The 10230-nt window shown below is 43.0% G+C and overlaps 1 long non-coding RNA gene across 1 annotated transcript; it reads right to left on the bottom strand.

The window, feature by feature from the left end:
* Positions 1 to 4701: 4701 nt before the first annotated feature.
* On the bottom strand, positions 4702 to 6707 carry LOC139789854 (uncharacterized). The gene is made up of 3 exons (XR_011723266.1): positions 6543 to 6707; positions 5449 to 5526; positions 4702 to 5000 (listed from the first exon to the last, which is right to left on the bottom strand). It is a non-coding gene; the product is annotated as an uncharacterized lncRNA (long non-coding RNA).
* Positions 6708 to 10230: the final 3523 nt, after the last annotated feature.

Below are 10230 nucleotides of genomic sequence, written 5' to 3'. Positions count from 1 at the left end.
AGCAAACAATAAAACATGGGCAGAAAGAGCTGCAAGATGAGATTAGATAGAGACTTGAACATTTTTCAAATTAACCCTATTGCTTTGTGTCATTTGAGAAGACAGCATGCTTCTTCCTCTCCTGGCTAATGAAAGCAAAGCCTCAGAACTCCCCAGATTTGGAAGGTGTGCTCCACCCCAGCCCTGTTACTTCTGCAATTGTCTGGGATAAGCAGAGCACCCCAGCAGAAGACACCTATGTTCCTTGATAGGGAGAGAGGGCAGACATACCCATAGGCAGATACACCCATCTCCAATGCCCAGCCACAGCATAATACAACATAACTCTCTTCCCCAACCACTTCCCAGACAGGTTTCCACCCAGGAAAGTCAGCACTTTGTCAGCCAAGGCACTGTCCTCAGCCACATACAGTCCCAAATCTTTCAATCCCATAAATCTTCCCACAGATTTTTTTCCAGGACATATGCTATATCAGTATTTAAACTGTACTGATATATTTTTTTTTCTGATTTGCCTGGTGCCTGTATACAGCCTACGGCTTTTAATGGTGCTTCAAGGCTTACATACTGTCAAGAGCACAATGAGCCAGTATCCACGTCACAAGGATTAAACCATCATTCAGGCAGCTGAGGGTGGTAGGTTGGACAGAATGACATCTTGTGAGGACCTTGGGGAGCCTAAGATATTTAACAGGAAAGTGGTGAATACCTTCTGGGAGAAAGAAATTCTAAACGAAAAAGTTAGGTTAATTTTTATTAATTAAATGGGAAAAAGAAAATAGTCTAAGGGTAGGTACATTAATTGCTATCCACAGATTTCTCATCCTCTTTTACAGGGACGCTTTAAGGGTACTTTTTGCTACTATGTGTTTCGTGTCATGCTGTGGCATTACCCTTTGTTAGAGAAACATGGCAGTAGGCTCACTAAATAAGCAAATTAGGATCTAGGACAGATATAATTCCACAGACCAATTTTAAGCTGGCACCTGGGTAAAATTTATTTTTTGCCTATACACAAGACCCAAGCATCTGCATATGCATTTGTCCAAATCTTGTGCATAAGTGAGAGCACTGAACACCGATGCAAGATGTTTCTGACACCATTTTCCTCTGAATAGAGCACAAAGGCCACAATCCATCAGAGCACACAGCTTAATTGTGAGCATGTTAGCAATTCCCACTGCCTTTGCATGGTGTACCTGGACAGATCAGTTGGCTGTGCTTCAGAAAAACCTTTAATAAGTTTTATTTTATTTCAGCAGGACTGCACATGTGATTCATATTAAATCTCTGCCTTAAGTACTTTGCTAGAGTTCTTCACTCCCCAGATGGGCTCCACTTTCTTTTTTCCTTGAACTGGGAATAGGTTCTACAAAAATATTCATAATTTTTAATTATTCATGACTGGCAAGTAGCTAAGAAAAATGAACAAGCTGAAGCTTGGGAAGGGCACAAGGCAACGGGACATAACAACGATGCTCTGAAATGACTGGTATCATTAAACTTCTGACAGGGAGCCCTCACACTGATTGTACCCTGGCTGCTTTTGCCCTCAGGTTTCAGGTCCTCACACACTGCAGTCTGCAAGTACAGGGGAAGAACAATGTGATGTTGGCTTGGAGACAAGGCTTGCAGCATCAGCCATCAGCAGTGAAGGTCCCTGATTCTTCCCTGCAGAAAGCAGCACATTTAGGTGGTGCATAGGCAAAACTTGCCTTTTTAAAATGATCACTGCAGTCCTGCTCTGCACAGCCCTGAGCAGCTCTGAGCCTTCAACCTCACTCCTGGCAGGCCAGCCTGCCAGCTGCAATCCTGGAGTCAGCAAGGTACTGAGAGATGAGGTCTTTTATTACATATATATATATATCTATATATATAGATATATGTATCATCTTCCATTGACTCCATACCCCTATTCAGTGATTGAACATGAGAGGGTAGTTTGCAAGGTCTTTACTAGCAAGCAACACTTTCTTTAAGGCACAGATGTTGGCGTTCGCTTTTCAACACCTCCCTGTCACATTACACACATGGTCTGGGTTTATTTTGAATCAACATGCCATAGCATATATTTTATAGCTGTCCTCAGACCCACTTCCAGGAAAAGACTCTGACTGTGTCACCCCACACACCCAGCAACTCTGCTCCATCTCTCTAAGGCTGCTGTGCCTCAACTCATGCAGGAAATGTATGTTTTGGAAAAGGCTGCCTTCCCTGCTCTTCTTTCTGTGCTGGACCACTGTGAAAACCAGGCCTGGTCCCTGAAAACTCCACTACAGCATATTCACTTACCTCCCTCTTAGTTAGGAAGAGTGTGAAATATTTGATTGATAAATAGTTCTTCATTCAGGTATAGTTCCCACTCTCCCACCCCATCACCTCTCTGAGTTTTCCAAACTCATTGATCTTTATGGCTCTAAGACTCTGCTGTATTTATGACCTTTATTCATATTTGAATTACAAGGAGAACACCCAAGGACTTGTAGAGCCTGTAGATTACATGACTGGGCAAGGAAGGTACTAAGGTGGGATAATACCCATCTCTAGCTTTCTGCACACTTCAGTGTGGCCATCTGCAAGCTTTGGACATTGGCCTCTGGCTGTGCATAGGGTCAAGATTTCAGCTTGTGTTCTGAAGGCAGAAGACATCTAGTCCTAAGGACACACGTCTTAGAAAAGGAGGAGTGAAACGGGAAAAGAGGGTTCCAAATATGTCCTCAGAATTCCTAATTAAAAAAAGTACAGTTCCATGATTGCTAAAAAGTAAGTGAAGGAGAACAAGTGACTTTGTTCTGGTTAATTCAAAGAAACCAGATTAATTTTTGCATCTCTTAGTCATGTTCATGACTGCTTACAGCTGCCATGCTTTTAGAGACGGACAAACTAAAGAAAAGAATCCACAGCAGAATAGAACACACTGAAAAGTAGGATCAGCCCCTTGGCTTGTGTATCCTGAAGCAGCCTACTCATGAGTTATAGATGCTGGACTAACACTCCCAGCACCTCCCATTAAGAACTACAAAGATATCCATGCTCTTGCAAAATCTGAGGCAGCCCATTGATTTCAACTTGGCATTAGATCAGTAGGCAAGTATAAACCATGTGGATAAAGTCATTGGTATCGAGGCAGTGCTCTACACTGATATGGGACTTTTGCTCTTCATTTGTGGCAAACTGTGGTCAATGACACTAGAGAGTGAAAATGTTTCTCACAGTCTGTGTTTGCATCAGCCTTTGGGTCCCTGGCAGCTCCCTGCAATGCTGCTGCTCCAGCTGCCATGTTCTGCCAGCCTGGTGTGGAGTAATGGCAGCCCAAGCATCTGGATTTCTGCCTTCATGCTGGGTTTCAATAGCTCTTTTCCATAAACAGTCTGATCTCTATTTCAACCGTGCACATATATTCTTCTCTGAGACCCATGTTTCCATCTCTGGCTATCCACTGCACCCTTCCTCATACTATATCACAGTTGTTTTCTCCACCATCTGCTGGGAGATGCTTATTTGTCAAATGGACAAGACCTTAAGACATAAAGGAAGAAGCTCATCAACACCACTTTCATCCCACCATGTTTATTGGAAGGGAGACAGGTGCTAGCCAGCCCTGGAGAACTGTGCAGAGGCGGTTTGTTCAAATGCATTTTAAAACAAATGTTTGCCAAGGGTACAGTGCCCTCGTGCCAATGGAAAGAGGCCCACCCTGGAAAGAAACCACATATTTGAGAATGCCACTTCTCCTAGCCAAGAGCAGCCACCTCCCTGGGGTGCTGCAGGTGCAGGGGGACCACACTCAGACCCTGGCTACCACTGGGAGCAGACACAGTGACAAATCACTGCTGGTGTATGTGAGCAGAGAACTGAGAGATGCAATGCTAGGTGGGATGAAGCTGGGCTATATTTTTTTTTCTTTTTTCTTTCTTTTTCTTTTTTTTTTTCTCTTTTTTTTCTTTTCTCTCAGACTCTTCTGGTGCCCCATGCCTGGTGGCCTCCTGCAGCAGTACGGCAAGGCTGAAGGCTCATACAAAGGAACATTTTGGAGGAGTGCAGAATGGTGGCTGTCAGATTGCATCAGCAGAGACCACATGGAGTGCACAGAGCTCATTGGGATGCACCCACTGGCTGATTCACTGCTTTGCCCAGTTGACATCCAGAACTACAGTCATTACAGGCTGACATGGGCTGTATCTATAACACATCTTCAGGAAAAGTTGTCATTTGTGAGCATGAATGTTCTCCATATATCTTTATATTCACCCAAAGCTAAACTGCTTCAGTACAAAGGGATTCTTAGTAGAGACACGAAGGAGGAGGAGATATCTGGGGAAATTTGAGAGCTCTAAAAGTGACATGAATTACCCTTCCAGTCAGCTAGGATAATGTGAGTTTAGGGCGCACACCCGTCCAGAACTTGAAATAAATGCCTTACAGTAACCCAGGCAGAGGGCAGGAAGGTTCCCAGCTCTTGGGTGGGAGAAGGCATGAGTTTCTAGCCCTTATGGTCTCTGTAAATATTGATGGTCTCCATCATTTAGAATGAATCATTTCAGACCCAGAGATGAGATCAATGTTCATTTTCACATTTTATGGTAAGAAGGAAATACTGTGGCGTAAATGTTCCATTTTTTCTTTCTTTCCATCTTTTTCAAATGTTTCCATTTTTTCTTTACCCAGTTCCAAATGGGTAAAGGAAGAATGGAGGGAAGGCAAGAATTTTCTATAGGGGTATTGGTGGTAATTTTCCCATGTTGGAGTTTTGGGGAGCCCACACTGGTAGGAGACCAAGCTGATATTTTGGCAGCAACAAGGATCCAATGCACCATCCCCTGTCCCACACTGTGCCACACAGAGACAGCCATGCCAATGCCCAGCATCATTAGGAAAGGGTCCTCCCCCCATCCTCTCTCCATGCAGCAGTGAGTGCAGGGTGCAGTGCCAGTCCTTCCCCTTCCCCAGCTCTCAAGAAGGCTTCTTCAGTCCTTATTGTTGACAGCTGAATGAAAAAGCTATGCAGTAGGTCTGAGTCACAGAGACGTGATGAAAACAAGCTGGAGAATTTAAAATGCCAGCTGCTCCTCGATGCCAAGTCAAAATTAATCAGGCTCCTTGATCACTATTGTGATTGTTAACAGAGAAGTGTATATATATTAACTTGGTTTCTCCTCTCTATTGTCCAACCTGCCCTGGGGTTGTATAATTTACAGGTAATTAAGTTCAACAAAGATTACTGAAAAACAAAACAGATGCCAACCTAACCCTTTTATTCTTCTGCCAATAAGACTATGGTATAATTTACCATTTATCTTCAGAAATATCTCCTCTAGATTCACACTATAGGAAACTTTAACTATTTCAAAGGGATCCTCCCCATCCACTCACAGGAATTGTATCAAAGTGAAAATCCTTAGGAAAAACACTACTGCCAATAAAAGGCTATTTAAGTTTAATACTCACCCCTTAAGTCTTTACAGAGGTCTAACTACCACAAAAGACAAATAGCAGGATTCCATTTTGAGTTCACAGAAAATTTGCCTACAAAGGACATTAAAGGGAGACACAAGGAATTTTATTCTTTATGGTACTAATCAGCATAATACAGAGTCTGGGCTAATGTGTAGCTCCACACTGTTTTTCAACACCTCACTCCAAAGGCAGTAAAATACAGCATTATCTATGGAGTAAGAGTACCTGGGCATTTGGTGGCTTTCTGCCCACAGACCCAAAAGTTTTCAAAAGTTAGAGAAGTTATTTTCTTAAAAAAAATCTTAATTTAAAACATATTCTTCTCCACTGAAAAAAATATTCTAAACTACCTAAGAAACGTACCCATGAATGTGCTTCTGATTTTAAAGTCAGAGCACGAATTTTTTGTGTGATTTAAAAAAATCGCTGATATTTTCCTTCTGAAAATTTATTTTAAATAATCAAAACAAGGTGCAATAATTTAAAGATAATGAAGTTAGTTCTGATAATTTAAAGTTTGCCACAAGGCATAAACCATGACCACCTTTCCATGTGATGATCCATCTTCTCCTCAGAAGAACATTAAATACCTGTACTTTTAACAGAGCTGTATCTACCTCAAAATCCTGTCTGCCAATGGCTATTGGCAGCTGCTAAGTAACAAGAAAGAACCATTTTAAAATGCTGGGGACCTTACCCACAGTCCAGCTGTGATGATTTCCTGATCCAGAGGTCATGCCCAGGCCATCAGCCGTAATAGCTCTTGATGGAACCTTCTCCCACCTTACTAGCTGTTCTGCATTTTTTTTACCTTTAATGTATCTGGATCATAACACATCCCATGGCAATGACTTATGCTCATGTGCTGAGTGAAAAGGTATTGCCATGCCAGTAATTTCATGGGGTTAGGTTTTTTTTTTTCCTAGTGGTTTAATTGAGTTTTTCTTTTCAAGAGGTGCAAAGATTTTAATTACAGATGTGTTTTAAATATTCTTCCTGTAGTAATCAAGGGTTGAGTGAAATAAATTAGAGTAAGTTCATACAACATGGCCCTCTACAACTTTAAAAAGTAATTTCTTCATTACCTTCACAAAAATTTTTTTATCTAATTTACTTCGTGCACAGAAAGAAGGCTCTTGATCCATCCTTCATGGCTGAATGCAGATACAGACTACCTGTGCTGGAGCAAGCTGTTCCCTCTGTGAACAAAAAGTTTGCTTTTAGGGCCCAAAGTCCATCTCCAAAAAACCATTTTTTCTTTCCACTGCAAACAATTTCAGAAGAATGCCATGAAAATCTGTGGAGTTAGACCAGATTCTGTAAAGGTCAGAATCTGACCTAAATTCCCCCAGGGAGCACATCTCATGTTTAAAAAATGCACTATGTTTACTCTCATTGCCTGCTGCATCTTGCCAGTGGGTGGCACGAAGCCATCATGAGGGTTAGTACCAGGACAAAGGAGCATTTTAAAATGTTCTGAACATAAGTGACTCAGTAGTCAGTTTTCCAGTCCTAATGGTCTGGCTGTTTCAAATTAAATTGCATTATAACAGGGCCCCTCGTCCACATCAGAGGATAAAAGCGTGCAAAATTGAATTGGAAAAATGGAGCCAGTCTGTGTTCCTGCTTGTGAACATGCAGACAAATCAGCAACTCAGAAATCACCAGCTTTTAGTTTATTGGCAATGCATGCAGCTTAAAAATAGCCATGGAAATTTGTACCCAGACTTCCAGCCCCACACACACCTCAAAATCAGCAAACCATTATTTCAGTAACAAGACAGAGCGCAAGTGTTAAATTCGTGATGCAGCTGTTAAGCTGGGGCCAAGAGGCAGTGAAAGGCAAGCACAGAAAGAGGCTTGAATACATTGTCATCCCCAAACATCAAGATCTCATGAGTCCGAATCATGAGGCTGACTTGAAAATTCTCATAAATTCCATGTTTTGTTGTAGAGATTCCAAGCCTTTGGTTTGTATCTTTTGCATCACCATGGGGTCAACAAATGTTTTCTTAGTGAATCTTAGAGCCTGCCTCACATCCAGGGAGGCTTTGGGGAAAAAAATAAACACCAAAAGCTGAAAACATGTCCTGATCTAAATGAGGAATAAGTATCACATCAAAAAAAGGAGAGGCCATGACATATCGAGAGGGCAAAACTGCTAAAAAACTTCCCTATACCCCAGCAAGTGCACTCCTGAGGTTGCAGTGGCTCCATGAGACATGGTATCAGACCATCCCATACATAGTTAAAGGAGGACAGAGATCAGGGTGATGCTCTGCCAGCTTTCACCCCATAGCTCTGAATCGTGGTGATGGAAAGCAGAGATGGCTGGCTTGACTGAACACCATGTGGGCAAGGTCAGTAGCACAGATACACCTAGTATACTCTGCTGCAGCAGAGCTAACAGGACACTGATCTGTTCAAACCCCTCTACTTGAGCTTGAGACCCTGATCTGGCCACAGGGCACTGTTCTATACTGTGTGGAGGTACCACTGGGATGTGGGTGCACTCCAGCCTGGAGAACTTGCAGCAAATAGCTAACCAATGCTTGTGCATTGGATCTGACTGTGTCTCTGGATTTTATTTTTCAGTGTCATGTTCAGTGAAAAGAAACAGCAGGTTTCCTCTGTTCCTCTGCTGAAGGTCCTAAGGCTGAAATGGCAGCCTTGCTGTGACGACAAGGAGAGGAGGGAAACAAAAAAAATTTCCTGTATTTACTTCAGCTTAGTCTGATAGCTTGGACTGCTGCTCTGTCTCCCATCTGGGAAATCACTGCTTTTACAAATAAAGTAATAGTTTGAACAGGAAGATGGACATTCACCAAAGAGGAGAAGGACCTTAAGGATCATATAGTTCCAACCAGAGCAGAGTAAAGGGGGAGAATCACCTCTCTTGATCTGTTGGCAATGCTTCTTTTGGGGCAGCTCAGGATGCAACTTGCCCTCTGGGCAGCAAGTGCACATTGTTAACTCCTGTCCATCTTTTTGTCCATTAGTAACACCAAGTCCCTTTCCACAGGGCTGCTCTCTAACACATCATCTCCCAGCCTCTACTGATAAAGTGGATTGTCCCAACCCAGGTGCAAAACCTTGCAGTTGGCCTCATTGAATCCCGTGAGTTTCACACGGGCCCACTTCTCCAGCTTCTCCAAGTCCCTCTGTATTACATCCCATCCCTCTGGCATGTTAACTGCACAAGTCAGCTTGGTGTAATCTGCAGACTTGCTGAGGGTACACTGGATGCCACTGTCTATGTCATTGATGAAGATATTAAACATCACTGGTCCTAGTACAGACCCTTGAGGGATACCACTTGTCACACATCTCCATCTGGACATTGACATTGACCATTGAGACATGTGACCATCCAGCCAGTTCCTTATCCACAAAACAGTCCACCCATCGAATCCATATCTTTCCAACTTAGAGAGAAGGATGTTGTGGGGGACCATGTCAAAGGCCTTACAGAAGTCCAGATAGATGACCTTCACTGCTCTAGCCTTGTCCACTGATGTAGTCATTCTGTTGTAGAAAGGCACAATGCTGGTAAGGCAGGATTTGCCCTTAGTGAAACCATCTCACTCTTCTGACTGCTTTAGCTTCCCAGCCAAGAAATACATTCTCCTAGCCTCTTTCTTTCCACCTCTTATTTACTCTGCAGTTATCTTTATGCATCTTGAAAAATTTTCTGTGCTCCTTTCTAAATAAAGACAACAGAGAAATTCCCTGTTCCCTGGGAGTCAATGGTCTGAATTTATTCCCTGCCAAACCATTGGTCCCAGGGAGAAGCAACAAAATTCCTGTTGACAGGGGTTCGTATGCCAAAATATTATAAGTTTATCATTGGGTTTGATCTATAAGAAAAGCAAAGGACTGAAATCCTTCTACTTGACAGGGCAGGTGAGAATTTAATCTTTTACAGTAATGTCTTGCATGGAAATAAGTCTTTGGCCACCAAAGTCTTTGGCCTCAAGTCTTTGTCAATAAGTTTTCTTACCAACAGCTGGTAAAGAAGGCATTTTAGCAACCAGAATTTGGTGCACTGAACCAACAGGTAGTTCAAATGTTAGACAAACTGCAGCAGACTAATTGCACTGGAAAAATCAGATGTGGGGACATCAGCATGGAAGGGTCCTTCAGGAGATCAGGACTAGCAGCTGACTCAGACAACCGAGTCATATGAAGATGGGAATAAATGCAGAGATTTGCCAGCTATGTACACCACCTGGATGGCTGATGGTTGAGAAGCCATGGCTCTGGGGCACAGAGCAGTTCTCCTTCACAGCGTACCCCAGGAATCTCATGTTCATCACTCACAAGATGGAAGGCATCAGAAGTAAACATCAGAAGTGCACCACCCACCAGCAGCCCATCTCGCCTGTGCTCTGCTAGACCCTCTGCTTCAGGAACAGCCAGGTCATTGAGCACAGTGGTAAAACCACTGAGGATTTGGGGTCTGGCTTTTTTCAAGAGTCTTGGCAGGCTGTACCCAGGTAGGTCTCAGCCATGACAGAAGACCACGTGGGAGAAGACTACTGAACAAGAGGACAGATCTGACAGATCTGCTTCCACCTGCCTAGTCCTACAGCATCTGAGGAGTCATGTGTAGGCAGGGTGAGGCCAAATGAAGGGGTTGCTCTCCATCTTTTCCCCACTCACTATAGTAGACATAGGGAGAGCACTCCAGCTGCCAGAAATAGTTTCCACAATAATGTGGTGGTCCTAGAAGGAAAAGTTTTTTCTTCTCTAAGGACAACAAATTTACAGTAG

Source organism: Heliangelus exortis, chromosome Z (genome assembly GCF_036169615.1).
Source record: "Heliangelus exortis chromosome Z, bHelExo1.hap1, whole genome shotgun sequence".
NCBI classification, from domain to species: Eukaryota; Metazoa; Chordata; class Aves; order Apodiformes; family Trochilidae; genus Heliangelus; species Heliangelus exortis.
This window is presented reverse-complemented; position numbering and strand designations above follow the sequence as displayed.